The 20,376-nt window shown below is 36.3% G+C and overlaps 1 protein-coding gene across 4 annotated transcripts in view; it reads left to right on the top strand.

Moving 5' to 3' along the window:
- Positions 1 to 20,376, top strand: part of TENM4 (teneurin transmembrane protein 4) — a 2,953,639-nt gene that overhangs the window by 726,442 nt on the left and 2,206,821 nt on the right. The window lies entirely within an intron of this gene.

The raw sequence follows: 20,376 nt of genomic DNA, 5'->3' as shown, positions 1-20,376 counted from the left end.
TAAAAAGAAATATTATTTGTTATTTTCTTATACCTGTTCTTCAAGTCATATCATGGTTCCCCTTTCATGCTGTATTTTGTGTCTCAAAATGGTCTTTTTCATGCTGAAGGATTTAAGTACTATTTTAATTCTTGAAATTTATAATTTCATATCTTTAATGTAGACTTCTCTTCTGAGTTCCAGTCTTATTTTCAACATCTGTGATTGGATATCCCAAGGAAACCATAATGCAGCAGGTCTGAAATTGAACTCCTATTCTTTCCCTTGCAAAGTGAATCCTTTTCCTAGTTTCCCTTGAATGGCACCCATTAGCATAGTGGCACAGGTCCAAAACTTATAAATCATTATTTTTTTTATATGCTACATGTGTTATACTATCACATTATAGTAAACATTTTAGTTGCTGAATATCTCAGGAATCTCATTGTCCACACTGCTATCACTCCTGGTTAAGCCCTCTCATTTTACTTTTTTCTTCTAATCTTGTGTACACTGTGCAGCCACAGTGAAGTTTTCTTTAAAAAAAAAGTGAAGAAAATGATGATGTTGCTTTCCTTATCTCTTAATATCACTTTTAGAGTTAAGAAAAAAAAAAAAAAAGCAAAAGTCCTTAATATACCACAAGGCCTGAATAGACTGCCTACCCAGGTCCCCAACCTCAGTAACAACTGTTTTGGTTCCTTCATTCTAGCCTCTCTCACCATGTCTTCATCCCTTTTACTCATGCTCACCTCCACCTCAGGGTCTTGCTCTTTTGTCTGTTAACCACTCTCCTTCCTCTGCTATATGTAGTGAACCCCCACTTGTCTTCAGATTTCGAAGCTCACATGTTACTTCTCAAGGAACTCCTTTCATGCTTCTCAATACTAAATCAAATCATAGCTGTTTGTATGTACCCTTGACAGTATTAAGTTTGTAGTTATATATTTGATTATCTTATTACCATCCATATCTCCCCTTAGGCTGTAAGCTCATCATTGCTTCCCCAAACCTACTCAAGTATCTGGAACATAAGATATTCAAACAATATTGCTGAATAAAGGAACGATGCCTGTAAAGAGAAACTGGGGTCCTTAGAGAAACTAGAAACTCATTGGAAGAAGCTCAGGGATGTAACGTCAGAATAATGGGTGCTTGGCTTGTTTCTGGTTTTGGTGTGTTGGTGATGTCAGAGAGCCACTACAGGGCTCTATTCTCCTCAGGAACAGTTAGATTTCCTATTTCCTTTTTCACTCATTCATTCAGTCTGTCATTATATAATGATTTACTAATGGAATATTGCCATCTTAGCAGTATACAAAACATTACAAATACAGCTGTGAACAGAACAGAGATGACCTTATTTCTCTTAGGGTTTATAATGAAGGCATAGAATCCTAGTATCTCAGAGTGATAAGGTAATAGTTTTAATAAAGCATCTATGGAACACTAATCTTATACTCCATAAAACAAAAGTCCTAAAAAAGTCTAGGCTATGAAGCACATTGCATTTTTTTCTCATGGAAATTCATAAATAACATTGGGTCACTAAAGGCTCTGAAAATATTTGCAATAAATAAATCATTTAAATATGTGTAACCCAGCATTCCCTAAATGCAGGGTTTTGTTTTTTGCTTGCTTTTGCTTTTGTTTTAGCACAACTCCTGTGCTGAGGAGGTACTATACAAGATTATACATTTCATATGTATATTGTTTATTTTTTCCATTGAACTGAGTCAGAATTGTCTTTTCTATAGTTTAGAATCACTGGATGTGATGTTTAAAATAATTAAATAGTTAATTTTGGCTACTGGTTTATAAACTTTCTTGACTTCAAGAATCTGTGGTTTAAATATAGTTGTTTTGAAAATGCAAGCAACAGGGTTTCTCTGATCAAACCAGTGGTCAGATGTGAGCCCCATAAGCTAAGCCCCTTACTGCCCCTATATGGTACCACTGGAAAATCAGTGATCTAGTCCGACTGTATCACTTATCAGAAATAGCAGAAGATGGAAATCTAAAGAGGCAAAGAAAAATCTTAGAACACACACCTATTGAAGTAAAGGGCAAGAAATAAAACTCAGGTCACTGAATTCCGAACCGTTGCTTTTCTCCTTCTAACACATAGCTATACTACCCATGCTCTGAATTATATGTACTGGGGAATTGTGTAAAATTGTGACTTTTAGAATTGGAAGTATAAACTTTTAAATATTCTACCCTTCATTATGTGCCAGCAATACTGACCTTTGTCCCCTAAACAAACCAAGCTTGTCCCCACCCTCAGAAATTTGCATTTTTGCTACATCAGCCTGGAATACTCTGGCCCAGGCTTTCGCATAGCCAGCTCCTACCCTCCATTTAGGCCTGGGCTCAAAGGTTGCTTCCTCAGAGATGCCTTCTCTACCCACAGAATTTTAATATCCAATATCCTATAACTGTGTTTTATCTTCCTCCTAACACATATTGTCAGAATCCGATTATTATGTATTTGGTTCCTTGGTTATCATCTATCTCCTGCTAGAATGGAAGTTCCATGAGTCCTTTTTTTATAGATTGTTGAATCTCTAGAACTAGAAGAGTACCCGACACACACACACACACACACACACACACACACACACACACACACACAGAAGACATTTGATAAATATTTGCTCTATGAGTGCGTAACAGGCAAAGCTCTGTGTATGGGCTGTCTGTGGTAGAAGTGAATTGCTTGTTGGACTGGCAGAAGTCAAATGACCACCTCTCTAAAATGCTAGAGAAAGTATTAAAGAGACCAAGTTAGATATCTGAATTCCCTTCTAGCCCCGATTTTCTAAGATCCAAAAAGATTGGGATTGTTTCTCTGTATCCAAGAAATACTGTTGCTTTCCCATCTGGAAGAAAGTTTAATTCTGATGCAACCCAGTACACAGTACTGTAACAATTATTATTGTATTTCTAAGGATTAAAATATATTTATGTTAGGTGTTCTTGTTTAAACCACAAGACCATAAAAACTCTTTTATATAAATTTTGTAAAATTTTCTTTACCACATAAATCAATAATTGTAGCTAGGGATATTTTACAAGTGAACTTTCATTCCCTTTTCACCATTATTTAATAATGGTGCCACATTATTTTAGTTTCCATCGATGACTCACCTGCATTAATGTCATTATCTCCAAATTGGCTTCCTCCTCTGCCCCTGCAGTTACCTCTCTAGGCCTCCTTCCTTATTAATGCCAGAATTCTCTTGTTACAAATAAGTAATTTTCCACCTCTCCTACATTAAAGCTGTATTAGTTTCCTGTGTCTGCTGTAACAAATTGCCACAGAATTGATGGCTTAAAACAATTTAAATTTATTCTCTCAGTTCTGGAGACCATAAGTCCTAAGTTAGTACTTCTGGGCCTAATTGAAGCTACTGGTGGGGCCATATGCCCTCTTAAGGCTCGGAGGACAGGATCTGTGCTTTGCCTCTTCCCACTGCTGGTGGCCACTAGCATCTCTTGGCTTGTGTCATATCACTCCAGTTTTTAAGACCAGTATCTTCAGATCTTTTTCTGTTGTGTCTTCACATCACCTTCTCTTCTCTGTGTGTCAGATTTCCCTCTGCTTCTTTCTTACAAGGGTAGATGTTGCATGTAGGGCCCACCTGGATAATCCAGGATAAGGTCTCTATCCCAAGGTCCTCAACTTAGTCACATCTTCAAAAACTCTTTGTCTTAGGAGGTAACATTTTCAGAGTCCAGAGACCTGATGTCTTTGGTGACCATTATCTGCCTGCCATGGAATTTACAAGTTTGCCATGGCCTGTAAACTAATGTCCACACTTATTATCAGGAACTACAGGCCTCTATGTGTCTGGCCTTCTTTTTTTTTTTTTTTTTTCCTCTCTCTCAGATATCCCATGATGGCTTTCTGTATCCCTAGGAAAAAATGTTTTCCAAACACCTGTTTCCCTATGTATTAAGCCTGAAATACTCTTTTTTACCTTGTCCTCTTTTTATAACATGCAGTTCTCTTCTACAATATGCTTCCCTCTTTTATCTTGGCAAATCTTCATTTACTGAATATATAGAGAGTGACTGCAAAGTGTTAGCAATTGTGCTGAATGAATAAGACTTGATCCTGACTGGAGGATCTGAGCATCTATGTAGTGGTGAGGGCAGAGAAACAGAGTGAAGTATGATAAATGTCAGAGTAAAGAGAGAAATATACAGGATACTATAAGAACTGAAAGCATAGGCATAGACATAGAACAGGGAACAGGAATATATCCTTTTAAAGTCAATGCCTGAATCAAATCTTAAACAACACAACACAACACAAATCTTAATACATTAGTAGGAGTATGTAACAGTGATGAGTGGTGGAGGTTGACAGGGAGGCTTTCAAAGTTACTGAGTTCTTCTTTTTTTAAGTCCCCCCCCCCAGTTTTATTGAAATATAATTGCCATATAGCATTGTATAAATTCAGGGTGTACAATGTGACTACTTGATGTGAATTTTTGTACACTAATAACAAAATATCTGGAGAAATAAAGAAACAGTCTTATTTACAGTAGCACTGAGAACAATAAAATACCTAGGAAGAAATGTAACCAAGGAGGTGAAAAATCTGTATACTAAAAACAATGAGATATCAATGAGAGAAATTGAAGAAGACACACATTAGGTGGGGAGATAAATCATATTTGTGGTTCAGAAAAATTAATATTGTTAAAATATCCATACTCCCCAAAGCCACCTGTAGATTCAGTACAATCCCCATCAAAATTCCAGGGACAATTTTCAAAGAAAAACAAATCTAAAGTTAATATGTAACCACAGAAGACCTCAAATAGCCAAAGAAGTCTTGAGAAAGAACAAAGCTGAAAGCATTGTACTTCCTGATTTCAAGTAATCTATAAAACCATAGTAATCAAAACAGTAGGATCCTGGCATAAAAACTGACACGTAGACCAATGGAATAGAATAGAGAGCTCAGAAATAAACCCATACATGCACAACTAATATTTGACAAGGGATCCCAGAATATTCAGTGGGGAAAAGATAGTTTTTTCCATAAATGGTGTTGGTTAAACTACGTCTTCACATGCAAAAGAATGAAATTGGACCCTTGTCTTAAACCACTCACAAAAGTTAACTCTGAATAAATTAGAGACTTAAATATAAGCTCTGTAACTATAAAACTCTCAAAAGAAAGCAGGGAAAAATCTCCTTGACATTGGTCTTGGCAATGATTTTTTTGGATATGACCCCAAAGCACAAGCAGTAGAAGAAGCAAATATAAACAAGTAGGACTACAGGAAACTGAAACACCTTCCAAACAACAAAAGAAATAAGGAACAGAATGGAGGGGCAGCCTATGGCATGGGAGAAGATATTTGCAAAGCGTGTATCATTTAGGTTAATATCTAAAACATATAAGTTGTATATAAGCACTTAGTTTAAGTGCTGTTTTATGAGTAACACCTTCCATACCCCATGGGCCATTATTCTCTTATAGAAACTTATGACATGTAGTACCTCTTCTATTATAACTCTCATCATTTTTTATTATAATTAAGTGTTTAATATGTCTTGCCTGGACATATAAATTAGCTGTTATAAATTAAAGTACTTTTATGAATTAAAAGTTTCTGAAATAGCAAGGAACATGAACACTTTGTTCATTGCTTTACATCTCAGACCCAGTAGTGTTCCTGATACATCTTAGGTTTTTAACAAATGATCTTGGAATGAATTAATATAAGAGTGAGAGAAGAAGGACTTAAAACTCATATTGTGTTCTACAGATGCCAACACTCTGACATCTCATACTGTGTTTCAATTGTGTACTTGCTCCTTCACATCTCACTGTTGCAGTGTATGAAGGGCATGAATAAAGCAGATATATCTGAGCTTTGCATAGTCTTAATTAAGCATGGCACATCTGATGTACTGGTTTATTGGAGTTTTATTTTGTTTTATCAGACATGTATAGGCCTGAATTAAAAAAAAAAAATCAGGGAAGGGCTACAATCTTGCTAGTCAATTATATATTCCCAAAGGTTCAATATATATCCAGATATAGAAGGAGAAACTATACTGTGTTGGCTTTACTGAAATTATTTTGTCTGGCAGCTAATTTTAGTATATTAATTATCTTCAATATGTTAAAATTTTATTTGACATATTTAAGTAGATGTGTTGTTTTTAATTAACGATTTTAACTGACAAAATATATTTTAAATTAGTCATTTTCATTCCTCCTGAGTCTCTTCTGTGGAGCTGTAAGGTTCTGTAGAATTGTTTAGAAACCAAAGCTATAGATAATCCAAAGCAACTAGGGAGTCTAAGTTGCTTAAGAAGAAAAAAAGAAAAAATAAGAAAAAAAGAAAACAGGTAAAGTCTTCTGTAAACATGATTATAGGAAAAATCTTTTTAACTATGAGTAAAAACCCACATGCAATTTTAAAAATTGATTAATTTGGAGCACCTCGGTGGCTTATTCGGTTAGGCATCCAACTCTTGATTTTGACCCAGGTCATGATTTCACAGTTTGTGAGATCGATCCCCGCATTGGGCTCTATGCTGACAGCATGGAGCCTGCTTGGGATTCTCTCTCTCTGCCCCTTACCTGCTCATGCTCTCTCTCTCAAAAATAAATAAACTTTAAAAGAACAAATAAAAATAAAAATTGATAAATTTGAGTACATAAAAATAAGAAAACACATTTTGAATAGCACCAATTCAAACAAAAAATAACTAACTGAAAATAAAATTTTCAATGCGCATCAGAGAGTAAAGACCAATATTCCTAATTTTTAAAGGAAAAATTGAAAAGGAAATATAATTTGGCCTCTAGAAAATTGGTTAAAAGCCATTAGCCTGCAATTCACCAAAAGATTAAAGTGGACCTTAAACATATGAAAAGATGTTTCCCTTCACTCAGATAAGAGAAATTAAAATTAATACTAGAACAGGGAACTATTTGTCATGCAGTAGATTGTCAAAAATTGAAGAACTTGATCATATACTCTATTGGTGAAGTGGTAGGGAAACACTCACATGCATTGCTGGTGAGAACGCCAAATAGTACAACCTTTATGAAAGTTGTACAGATGTACTTCCCTTTTGACCCAGAATACTCACTTCTAGGGATTACCCTGATGGTGTACCACCAAGAATGTAAAATTACATGTATACAAATGTATTTATTACATCATTTTTTATATCTGCAAAATAATGAAAATTACCCAAATCTCTAACCAAAGAGTATTTGTTGAATTATGGTGTGAGTGTTTGTTGAATTATGGTGTGTGTAAACATGCATACACACACACACACACACACACACACACACACACACACACCACATACACACACCACACACACACCACATACACACGCACACACACACACACACACACACACACACACACACACACTTGAGTACTATGCAGCTGTACAAAGAATGATGAAGACCTCTGAACCGATATGGAGAAATTTTCAGGAGATAGCATAAGTTTTAAAAAGTACATAAAGACATATATGGAATCCTGAATTTTATGTACAAAAGAAGTGAAAATAAGAAAATATGAATATGCCTCTTATAATTGCAAAAAGAAAAACAAGAAATACAAGCCAGGAAACAATAGGAACTGGTTAAACATAAGGGATACAATGAGCTGAAAATGGGGTGGTAAGAATACAGGGGGAAATGACAATTGAGTTTTTTTTTAATTTAAAATTTAGTTAACATACAGTGCAATATTTGTTTCAGGAGAATTCAGTGATTCATCAGTTACATCACTTACCACTTACTAAACACCCAGTTGTCATTACAACAAGTGCACTCCTTAGTATTCATCACCCATCTAGCCCATCTCCCACCACCTCCCTCCATCAGCCCATAGTTTATTCTCTATAATTAAGAGTCTCTTGTGGCTTCTTTCCCTCTCTTCTCTTCCACCCTTCCCATATGTTCTTTTTTGTTTTGAAATTCTACATATGAGTGAAATCATATGGTATTTGTCTTTCCCTGATTGACTTGTTTTGCTTTGCATAATACATTCTAGCTTTATCTATGTCATTACCAATGGCAAAATTTCATTTTTGATGGCTGAGTAATATTCCATTATATATATATACCACATCTTCTTTATCTATTCATCAGTTATGGACATTTTGGCTCTCTGTAGTTTAGCTATTGTTCATAATGCTGCTGTAAACATTGGGGTGCATGTATACCTTCAAATCTGTATTTCTCTATCCTTTGAGTAAATACCTAATAGTGTAATTGCTGATCATCATAGGGTAGTTTCTTGAGGAACCTCCATACTGTTTTCCAGAGTGGCTGCACCAGTTTACATTCCCACCAACAGTGCAAGAAGCTTCCCCTTTCTCCACATACTCACCAACACCAGTTGTTTCTTGTGTTGTTAATTTTAACCATTCTGACAGATGTGAGGTAGCATCCCATCATGGTTTTGCTTTGTATTTCCCTGATGATAGTGATGTTGAACATCTTTTCATGTGTCTGTTAGCCATCTGGATGTATTCTTTGGAAACGTGTCTATTCATGTCTTCTGCCCATTTCGTAACTGGGTTATTTGTTTTTTGGGTGTTGAGTTTGGTAAGTTCTTTATAGATTTTGGGTACTAACCCTTTATCTGACATGTCATTTGCAAGTATCTTCTCCCATTTCATAGGCTGCCTTTTAGTTTTGTTGATTGTTTCCTTCACTGTGCAGAAGCTTTGTATCTTGATGACATCCCAGTAGTTCATGTTTGCTTTTGTTTCCCTTGTCTTCGGCGACATGTCTAGTAAGAAGTTGCTCTGGCTAAGGTCAGAGGTTGCTGCCTCTGTTCTCCTCTACGATTTTGATAGTTTCCTGTCTCATATTTAGGTCTTTCATCCATTTTAAATTTATTTTTGTGTATAGTGTAAGAAAGTGGTCCAGTTTCATTCTTCTGCATGTCGCCATACAGTTTTCCAGCACTGTTTGTTGAAGAGACTGCCTTTTTTCTATTGGATATTCTTTCCTACTTTGTCAAAGATTAGTTGGCCATATAGCTATGGGTCCATTTCTGGGTTCTCTATTCTGGTCCATTGACCTATGTGTCTGTTTTTGTGCCAGTTTTGATTTTTGCAAATGTGTTAATGTTCTACATATTCTAAAATAAAATTAATTAGATGAAGGAGGAAAATAATAAAACTAAAGGGGAAAGAGGAAAGGATTGATTGAAGGTAACATTGTAATAGTATTTGACTTTGAACTCTCAGTTACAGGAGTAAGAGATGTGAGTAGGAGGAATAGATGCCAACAAACCAAAATATTTTTAATAGTTTTCTTTTCTTTTCTTTTTTTGGTGGTAGTATAGACAAAAAATTATGAAAGTATTTTAGGTATTTTTTAGAGTTGAGTCAGCCAATATGTATGTTGATATTAAAGGAAGACTGGCTTTTCAATGTGATTAAAGTAGAATACAAATGTGAAAAGATATATGGCAAAAACCAAAAAAAAATTCCTTGTAATTTATGAATTCATGATTTCTACTATACATATGTGTATATGCCTCTATCTGTGCATCATACATTTATATTCGCTTTTGCATGTGTCCGTATATTTTGGTGTATTCATTCATGTGTATCTTTTATGTACATGTGCATGCATATGTTTCTTAGTTCCATTGGGTAAAAGAGCCAGGAACAAAAGACACTCCAGCAGCAATAAGTAAATCTAGTTTCTAGATGTTGTTATGTAACACGATTTCTCCCTGTAATGAAGCAGTGACCTTCAGAGAAGTGGCCAATCCTAGGACTTTGAAGGTAGGTATAAGATGAGCCTGACACGTTGTATTAGCTAAAACCCATGGAGTGCTCAAAAAAAAAAATAATGGTAGCATGCCACATGAACATGAGTAGTATGATAGGGCTTCCACTGGACAAATCTGTAACAATTTGAACACAAAAAAGATTAAGTATAATAAAGAGTTATAAACAATTGGAAAATAGACATTAATTTAGCCATATCCAATAATAAATAGATCAAATCAATGAGTCGGTCATTGGAAGAGAAGAGAGGGCTCTTGAGTACAGTAAAATTCCAACGGCCAATTGTTTAATGCAGAGAAAGTGTACAATTTGGAAAACTAATGTTTTGCATTGTCATAGTGAAAACAGGATCAGAAAAGAGCCATCAGTGGATGCTAATCCAGGTAGAAATTTTGATGAGGTATAGGGCATCTGCATAGTCTGTTATCACATATATGCACACACATATATATGGATTGTGTGTGTATACACACATACATGTAAGTGTATACATGTATACATGTGTACACATAAGCACACACACTCCTAAAAAAGCCTTACACCATGCAGATGTTATTTGACTAGTTGCTGTTATTAAGTTTACTATTATTGTTTTTAATATATTATTTTCATGTTTCTGGGTCTGGCAATCTGGGTTGCTTTCCTTTTAGCCAAGATCAGGTTCTCCTGAATCTTCTCTAACCAGTCTACGATGGCTTATTCCCATTCTCCATCAGCAGCTACAAGTAAACATTTGAGCTAAGGCTAGAGTAATTATAACAGCTACCACTAAGGTTGTCAGTGCTGGGATTTAAGAAAGCTGGATCTAGCCATGTTTTGTGGCAGTGACACTCTCAGAGTAAATGCATCTGAAAGGAAAAAATGGTTTGATTTGTGTACCAAGAGGCAGTGCATGATATGAAAGCAGCTCAGCCTTGTTTGTAATGACTCAGAAGTGGTCCTTCCTCACACACTCCATGCCAAATAAATCAATTTTTCAACTTTGACTTGCACTTGACACTGCCTTTAATCTGTGAACTATGAAATGCAGAGAAATCTTGTGCGCACTTCTCTCCCCCATCTGCGTGTGGCTGTCAGGCGAGCAGTCAACAGCACTCTGTAACAGAAGTTAATTGGAAGGATCTGGATGTCTCCCGCTCTTTTGGTAATTATCGAAGTCACTCTCCTGGCATGGAAGAGAGCCTCTTGCCTCCACACTATTTGATAAAGAGACTCTTTTTCCTCCTTATATAGTCCCAGAAGCCAAACAAAACTAAGCACTTTCTGTTTGTTTGATAAACCCCAGAATTATTTTAAGGTTGGATACACTAAGCTTTAGGTTCAATTCAATTCAATTCAAGTGCATTTTAAAACCTTTGAGAAGAAGATGTGTCTAATTTACCTGTTTGTCCCCAGTGCCCAGCCCTGTACCTGACATATAATAAATGTTCAGTAAGTGTTAGGAATTTTTATTATTAATACTGTTATTATTAACACCTGTCTCTAGTTCCTGTTACATACAAGCCATTAAAATGAGCATTTAAGGGGGAAAATGTTTAACTTTACAATTGCACACATTTGGGTTGCAATCCTAGCTCTACTATTAACAGCGATGATATTGTAGGCGAACTATTTCATCTCACCGAACATCACTTTCCTCTCTAACACTGTTGGAATTATATACAATGCAGAAGGTTGTATCTATTAAATGAGTTAAAACTGTTACAGCGCCTAGTACACTGACTGGCATACAGTAAGTGTTTAATAAATACTAGTTTTCTTCCCTCATTTCTTAATGTGTTTAGAGACCATTTGAGTCACTTGTTCCACCCATGACTGGTATTTTGCTTCAGATCTTTGACTTTGACATTATTAATTTAGGACCAGAGAAGTTCTATTTTCTGTCTTTGCCCTCTATCACTCCCAATTCCAATATCTCTTCTATTTGTCTCATTTTAGCTAAAAGACATCTTTTAAACAGGGCTTCAAAAACTCAAACAAGATTTTTATTGTGTCCCTCATATGTGGCAACCACTATGGCATGCATTGGAAATATAGGAATGAGTACAACATGATGCCTTCCCTTAGGGAATTTGCAGCCTGGTCAAGGAGACAGGGATAGACGTACCCAATTCAAATACAGTATGAGCAGTTTTCAGCGAGAGAGATTCTTAAAATCAAAGTGATATGTGAGAACTGTCAATGCCTCTTGTTAGGAAGCAGGTGAATTGCATTGATGAAAGATTCAGGTAGGAGGTTCCCTGTAAAGTGGGCTTTGAAGGACGATCCAGCATTTTCTGGACAGGGAATGGGCGAAAGATCATTCTACAGAGAGGGGACAGCATGTGCAAAACTACACAGTGATGCATGTGATAGGAGATGAAAATACGTATTTACTGACACTGGTTACATGCTATATTATACATGTCTACAATTAAAGAGTATCATTCATGAGCTATGCTACAGAGTCAGATGTTTTCAGACAGGTAACTGGTGGTGGTATAGAAGGTAAGTTGCAAATAAACCATACCACTTCTGAGGATGGAGTAAGGATGTAGCTGCCTCAGTGGGGATTAAGCTTCAGAAATGGCATTTCATCAGGCTTAGTGGTTACCTGCTGAACTGCAACACCTTGAGCATTAGTTCCAGTCTGTAACCAGGGGCCACAGAAGGGCCAGACTGATTTTTTTAAAACTAATCGAGAGGCAGATGATGCACAGGGAGAGCTTTTTTTAGTCACTGATCATGTGATTCGTGGAAGGTCAGAAGGGAGAGAGACTGAAGGCAGGTGGGAGGCTGAGTAGGGACCTGGGATAACTGTCTAGATGATGAGTTCCTTCACTAGGACAGTGACAATGGTAATGGAGGAGGAGTATGAATATTTTAGGAACATTTGCATGCAGCTTCAGGAAGCCGGCGGACATTGAATACAGAAAGTGAGTGAAGCAGATAATTTGTATACTTTAGTGACAGATGGCATGATAATGTGGAATCAAAAGGAACTGTCGTTTGAGTTTCTTAGCCCTAACTTGTTCTATAAAAAGAGGATTTGTATTTAAACAAATGATTAGACTTGTCTGTAGAAATGTAAGGAGTAACATAATTCATGAACCTATTTTTTCTAGTGTCTGTACTTTACTGCTACTTTAAAAAAATGAAATTGGAACTCAAAGCTAATAATTTGATAAATTCAGAAAGCTAGTTAATAGTCCATAATGATTTTATGTGGCATGATAAAGGATGACTACTGCCTTCTAAATCATATTTTCACTGAAATGGAAAAACACTGAAAAAAAATCACAAAAACATGATTTATAATGTTGATCAAACTCCCCTAATTTTCCATAGAATTCATTTAGTGTTACTTTCTCATAAACGTTAATAAACTCACACAGTAGTGCTTATTGAATCACCATTGTAAATCCCAGCTGTTGCCAAACTTCACAAATTGACCTCAACAGTCCATAGTCCTAACCTTAGACAGGGGAAAGCATTTGGCTGAATAGAGTTAAATGAACAAAGTACTGTACCTGGGGCTAAAGGGTGGTGAAGATAAATTCACTGCAAGGCAGGAGCCAAATATATAATGGATTTTGAGCTTTGAAGATCCAATTCTATACACATTCTTATTATTCTGTAAATTGTTTCCAAAGTGCTTTATTAAAGCAATCAACAAATACACATTGTGTACTTGCTGCTTACAGAGACTTTTGATAACCTAAAATGCGTACTTCTGTGGTCGGTTTTGCTCTTAGAGTACAGAACCAGCTCTTCCTTAGTGTTTACGCCATTTATGGTGAACTAAGATGCCTCTTTATCACAGAAATATGACTGTCTGTAGCAAGAATCCTTGTTTTATTTTTATTTCCACTTTATTGATGAGAAAAAAATGAGCCTCTGAGAGATGAAGTGAATTAATTGTCAAAGTCACCAGGGTTTGAACGTAGGTTGATAGATAGTAAGTTTCTTTCCCTCTCCATTATATTATTTAGTCTCACATCCTTTACTATTCACAGGGTCTCCTTTCCTTTCCTTTCCTTTATAAAAGGAGCTGTTTCATGCAACTTGCATTTTTATAATCCTTAATTCTTTTCTGTGTAACTGTTTTATCCCAAAACATTGTTAAATAATGAAGAAGTACAATAGATTTAAAGTAATAATATTGAATTTTTTTAATTGGACTTTTTCATTGAAATATAGTTGCCATACAATGTGGTATTAGTTTTAGACCTAAAATGTCATGTTAGATCCAGGAGTACAGCATAATGCATCATCAGTGTATAGGCTATTCAGTGTTCACCACCTTAAGTGTAGTTACCATCTGTCACCATACAGTGCTATTTCAATATTATTGACTATATTCCCTATGCTGTACTTTTCATCCCATGACTTATTTATTTCATAACTGGAAATTGTTCCTTTTAATGCCCTTCACCTATTTGGCTCATCCCCTACCACCCTCCTCTCTGGCAACCACCAGTTCTCTGTACTTACGAGTCTGTTTCTGTTTTTTTTTTTTTTTTTATTTGTTCCATTTGTTTTGTTTTGTCTTGTTTTTGTTTTTATATTCTACATTTAAATCATATATTATTTATCTTCCTTTGTATGACTTACTTCACTTACTATGATACTCTTTAGGTCCAACCATGTTGTCATAAATGGTTGTCATAAATGGCAAGATGTCATTCTTTTTTTATGGTTGAGTAATATTTCATTGTGTTTGTGTGTGTATACACACTTGCTGTATATATATTGCCACAGCTTCTTTATCCATTTAACTAATTAGGGACAGTTAGGTTGCTTCCATAATTTGGCTATTTTAAATGATGCTGCAGTAAACATAGGACTGCATATATCCTTTCAAATTAGTATTTTTGTTTTCTTTGGGTAAATTCTCAGCAGTGGAATTACTGGATCATATAGTAGTTCTATTTTTAATTTTTTGAGGAACCTCCACCTTATACTTCACAGTGGCTATGCCAATTTACATTCCCACCAGTGCATGAGAGTTCCCTTTGCTTCACATCCTCACCAATACATGTTATTTCTTGTCATTTTGATATTAGCCATTCTGACTGGTGTGAAGTGATAACTCATTGTGGTTTTGATTTGCATTTCCCTGATGAGTGATATTGAACATCTTTTCATGTGTCTGTTGCCCATCTGTATGTCTTCTTTGGAAAAACATGTTTGTTAAGGTCCTCTGCCCATTTTTAATCAGATGATAAAGATGATGATGATGGTGATGATGATGATGATGATGATGATGATTTTGGTGTTCAGGTGTATGAATTATTTGTATATTTTGGATATTAACCTTTTGTTGGATATATCATTTGAAAATTGAGTTGAACAACTTTGGGTATACATTTTAAGACAAATAGTTTTCATTTTTAATGTGTCCATACTAGTAGCTTTTTAAATTTGTTCTCATGGTCAGATGTTGTTTTTCTAAGCCTGCATTCCTGGCATAAGTCCAGGGTGGAGATAATTGTGCATATTTTGTATTCTGTTTTCATCAGAGCTGTCTATTGTCCCTTTATGATTATACTACTACAGGTAAATTTTTAATTTTTTAAAATTTTTTAATCTTTTTAATTTTTTACTTTACTTTTTTTAGAGAGAAGCATGAGTGGGGGAGAGGGACAAAGGGAGAGAGAGAGAGAGAGGAGAGAGAGAGAGAGAGAGAGAGAATCTTAAGCAGACGCCATACTCAGCACAGAGCCCAATGAGGGGCTCAACCCCATGATCCTGGGGTCATGACCTAAGCTGAAATCAAGAGTTGGACACTCTACCAACTGAGCCACCCAGGCACCCCCAGGAAAGTTATATTTTATTACTAAATGTGTGATATTTTTGCAAATTACTTAATCTTTCCGAATTTGGTTTCCTCTTTCATTAAATGGGGATAATAATCAAATATCGTGGGAGTGAGGTGAGGATTAAGTGAACCAGTGATTTAGATGAATAGATGGATAGGTAGATAAGTAGGTAGGTAGGTAGGTAGGTAGGTAGGTAGAAAGATAGAATTGAGAGCAGTACTCAGTAAGTGAAGTGTAAGTCTAAGGAAAATAGAGTTGACTAGTCAACAACATGAGGCTTGAGGGCACCAATTCCACCGCATAGTCAGAAATTCACATAGAACTTTTGATTCCCTAAAAACTTAACTACTAATAGTAAGAACCTCAAGAGATCACTTTTTATTTCAGTACACAATTTACTGGAGACAAGAACTGCTCATGCAGAGATGATTAGAGTCACACAGCATTTTAAGCAAATACTTGGCAACACTTAGGCTCACCACAATGGCAACAAGAGGTAGCTACAAAATTATTACAGTAGTAAGGTGTCTGCTATAGTTAATTTTATGCAGTTATGATTTAATAGTGCATCTTTACATTTGTTTACATTTATTTCAACTGTGAATTATGCCCTGTACAATCTGTGTTTATATGCACAAGTTTTGATAGATTTTAACTTTTTGTAATAGATTTGTGTATATCTTATAGGATAAATGATAAAGTAGACTGGTATCAACATATATGCATTCATGAAATATGCAACTTTAAAAAATAATGTTTATTTTTGAGAGAGAGAGAGACACACGGAGAGAGAGAGAGTGCGCGCGCGCGCGTGCATGAGTGGGGGAGGGGCAGAGAGAGAGGGAGACACAGCATCCGAAGCTGGCTCCAGGCTCTGAGCTGTCAGCACAGAGCCTGATGCAGGGCTCAAACTCATGAACCACAAGATGGTGACCTGAGCCAAAGTTGGACGCTTGACCGACTGAGCCACCCAGGTGCCCCGGCATACCCAACTTTTTAAAATTTATTTTTTTTTAATTTCTAGTCTTTGTGGCTTGTCTGCTAGTTTTTTAAAATCCAAAAAATTTTCCAATATATTTATTGAAAAAAATCAGCATATAGGTGGGCTCACACAGTTCAAACCAGTGTCGCTCAAGGGTCATTTGTACAAGATGTGTATTTAGTAAAGTTAACATTTATTTAGCACTTTTTATATGCAGGGCCTATTCCATGTGTTTATCTGTACAATCATATGTTAATATCCATTACATTATGAGACACCTGTCTTATTATTTTTACTTTACTGAAGATAAGAGGGAGATTTAGATTAGATACGTAGTTTGCTGAAGGCCCCACAAGTATCAGATGAATGGAGCCAAGATTTAAATTCATATCTTACTGACTTTAAAACCCATGATTGTAAGCCATACTTTATGGTATATTTTTAAATTTACTTCCATTTGTTAAGTTGTATGTAAATAGCCTACTATTTGATGTATAGATGCTGGTTTATGGAGAAAGCACATATGAACTAAAGTGGTGTAATTAAATATCAAAATGGCAAGAGCCTAGGAGTAGCTAAAGATTGAACATTCTAATATAGACTGTTATAATTAATCATAGTTCATAAAATAAAGTGCTAAGGACCACATTTTGCCTCTTTTCATACTTCCTTTGAATGACTATTATGAGATACAGTTGTAGTTTTGATACAGGACTGAGTTGAGATGAGATTGAAAAAAGATATGGGAAGTTCTCCAGTCTAAATAAGTGTCTTGTCAAGTTTAAGCATTTGTAGCATGTTTGATCATCCTGGTCCCCAAATGTTTGGAGCCTCATAAGATCAATGAAGTTCCCAAGTTTTGTGGCCAAATTAGTATTCATTTTCCCTTGCTCTCCCATGAACTATAGACACCACAGCTAGTTAGTGCCAACAATTTATAAATTAAGGCTAGCATTAAAGTTGTGTTTGTCAATTTTGGGGTATGAAATGATTGATGGTATGTAGAATTGAAATGGTGTAGTGGAAAGAAAGATGGGATTAATCTTCCTGCTTTGTCATACAGTAGCTTTGTGATTCCAGACAAGCTACTGTGTCTCTTTGTCTCACTTTGCATGAGATTTAAGGTCAGAAAGCCCTAGGTTCAAATCTTGTCTCTGTTCCTTAATAGCTTTTTGACCTTAGGCAAGACCTTTTACTTGTTTAAATCTCAGTTATATATTTAGTAAAAGAAATTTCCTGTGAATACTAGCTTCATAGGGTTGTGAGGATTAAGTTAGGATAATATATGTAAAACATTTGGTGTCTGCATTGAACATAACAAGCATTTAATAAATGTAAGCATTACTGAACATGTATATCACATTTTTCCTATCATTTGTATTTTATCCCCATGTGTTAGACACTGTTGTAGTGCCTGGATGTAAAATTTATATACAAGCATACCTTGGACATATTGCTGGTTCAGTTCTAGATCACTGCGATAAGATGAATCTTATAATTGAGGCAAAAATATTTATTTGTTTTTACAGTACAAATAAAAATTATGTTCAAACTATAACAGAGTCTATTAATTGTGCAATAGCATTATATCTGCAAAATCAACATACATACCTTAATTAAAAATGCTTCGTTACTAGAAAATGCTAACTGTCATCTGAGCTTTTGGCGAGTCATAATCTTTTTTGCTAGTAGAGAGTCTTGCCTCGATGTTGATGGCTGCTGACTGGTCAGGTAGTTGCTTAAGGTTAGGGTGGCATATTACCCCTACTGTGGGTAGCACTACTTTTACAATTAGAGCCAATCCTCTCAAACTCTGCTGCTGCTTTATCAACTAATTTTATGTAATATTCTAAATCTTTGTTGTCATTTCAACAGTCTTCGTGGCATCTTCACCGGAAGTAGATTCCATCTCAAGAAAGCACTTTCTTTGCTCATCCATGGGGAACAACTCCTCACCTGTTCAAGTTTTATCGTGAGATGGCAGCAATTCAGTCACCTCGTTAGGCTCCACTGGTAATTCCAGTTCTCTTGTAACTTCCACCACATCTACAGTTATTTCCTCCACTGCAGTCTTGAATTCCTCAAAGTCCCTCGTGAGGGCTGGAAGCAACTTCTTCCAAACTGCTGTACATGTTGATATTTAACCTCTTCCCAATAATCATGAATGTTATCATGGCATCTAGAATGGTAAATTCTTTCCAGAAGCTTTTCAATTTACTTTGCTCAGATACATCAAGAAACCTTACTATGTACGGCAGCTATAGCCTTATGAAGTATATTTCTTAAATATTAAGGCTTTAAAGTCAGAATTACTCCTTGATTCATGGGCTGCAGAATGGGCATTATATTAGCAGGCATAAAAAAATGATCTCCTTGTACATGGCCATCAGCTCTTGGGCGACCACATGCATTGTTGATGAGCAATAATATTTTGAAAGGGATCTTTTTTTTTTGAGTGGGAGGTCTTAACAATGGGATTTAAATAAGTAGGAAATTGTGTTCTAAACAGATATGCTGTCGTCTAGGCTTTGCCGTTCCATTTACAGAGCTTCGGCAGTGTAGATTTAGCTTAATTCTTTAGGGCCCTAGGATTTTCCAACTGGTAAGTGAGCACTGGCTTCAACTTTTAAGTCATCAGCTGTATTAGCCCCTAACACAAGACTTATGCTGTCCTTTAAAGCTTTGAAGGCAGACGTTGACTCCTCTTCTCTAGCTATAAAGGTTCTAGACAGCATCTTTTTCCTCCAAAAAGCAGTTATATCTACATTGAAAATGTGTTGTTAAGTGTCGCCACCTTCATAAATTATCTTGCCTAGATACGGATAACTTGCTGCAGCTGCTGCATCCGCACTTGCTGCATCACTTTGCACACTCATGTTATGGAGATGGCTTCTTTCCTTAAACCTCATGAACCCGCCTCTGCTAGCGTCAAACTTTTCTTCCGCAGCTTCCTCACCTCTCTCAGCCTTCACAAAATGGAAAGAGTTAGGGCCTTGTTCTGGGGGATCAGGCTTTGGCTTAAGGTAATGTGGCTGGCTTGACCTTCTATCCAGACCACTAAAATGTTCTCTATATCAGCAGTAAAGCTGTTTTGCTTTACCATTCATGTGTTCACTGGAATAGCACTTCTAATTTCCTTCAAGGACTTTTCCCTTGCATTCACAACTTGGCTGACCGCTGTGTGTGAGAGACCTAACTTTTGGCTTATTTTGGCTTTCAGTATGCCTTCCACACTAAAAGTTTAATCATTTGTAGCTTTTTAAAATATTTTTTAATGTCTGTTTATTTTTGAGAGAGAGAGTGTGTGTGTGTGCAAGGTGGGGAAGGGGCAGGAAAAGAGAGAGACAGGATCTGAAGCAGGCTCTGTGCTGATCGTGGCAAGCCTGATGAGGGGCTGGAACTCACAAGCCATGAGGTCATAACCTGAGGTGAAGTCAGATGCTTAACCGACTTTGCCACCCAAGGGCCCCTCGAGCTTTTGATTTAAAGTGACATATGTGAGATTCTTTCCTCCTTTGACTTGAACACTTAAGAGGTCATTATGGGGTTATTAATTGGCCTGAATTTCAACATGTGGTATCTCAGAGAATAGAAAGGTCCAAGGAGAGGGAGAGAGAAGCAGAGGAACCGGTTGGTGGAGCAGTCAGAACACAAATTACATTTGCTGGCTTTTATGGGCACTGTTTGTGGAGCCCCAACACAACCGTAATAGTAACATCAAAAATCAGCGATCACAGGGGCGCCTGGGTGGCCCAGCCTGTTAAGCATCTGACTTCGGCTCAAGTCATGATCTCACTGCT

This window comes from Herpailurus yagouaroundi, unplaced genomic scaffold (genome assembly GCF_014898765.1).
Source record: "Herpailurus yagouaroundi ecotype Mexico unplaced genomic scaffold, PumYag 180, whole genome shotgun sequence".
In the NCBI taxonomy this organism is placed as follows: domain Eukaryota; kingdom Metazoa; phylum Chordata; class Mammalia; order Carnivora; family Felidae; genus Herpailurus; species Herpailurus yagouaroundi.
The sequence above is the reverse complement of the archived record's forward strand: the minus strand, read 5'-3'. Positions and strand labels throughout refer to the sequence as shown.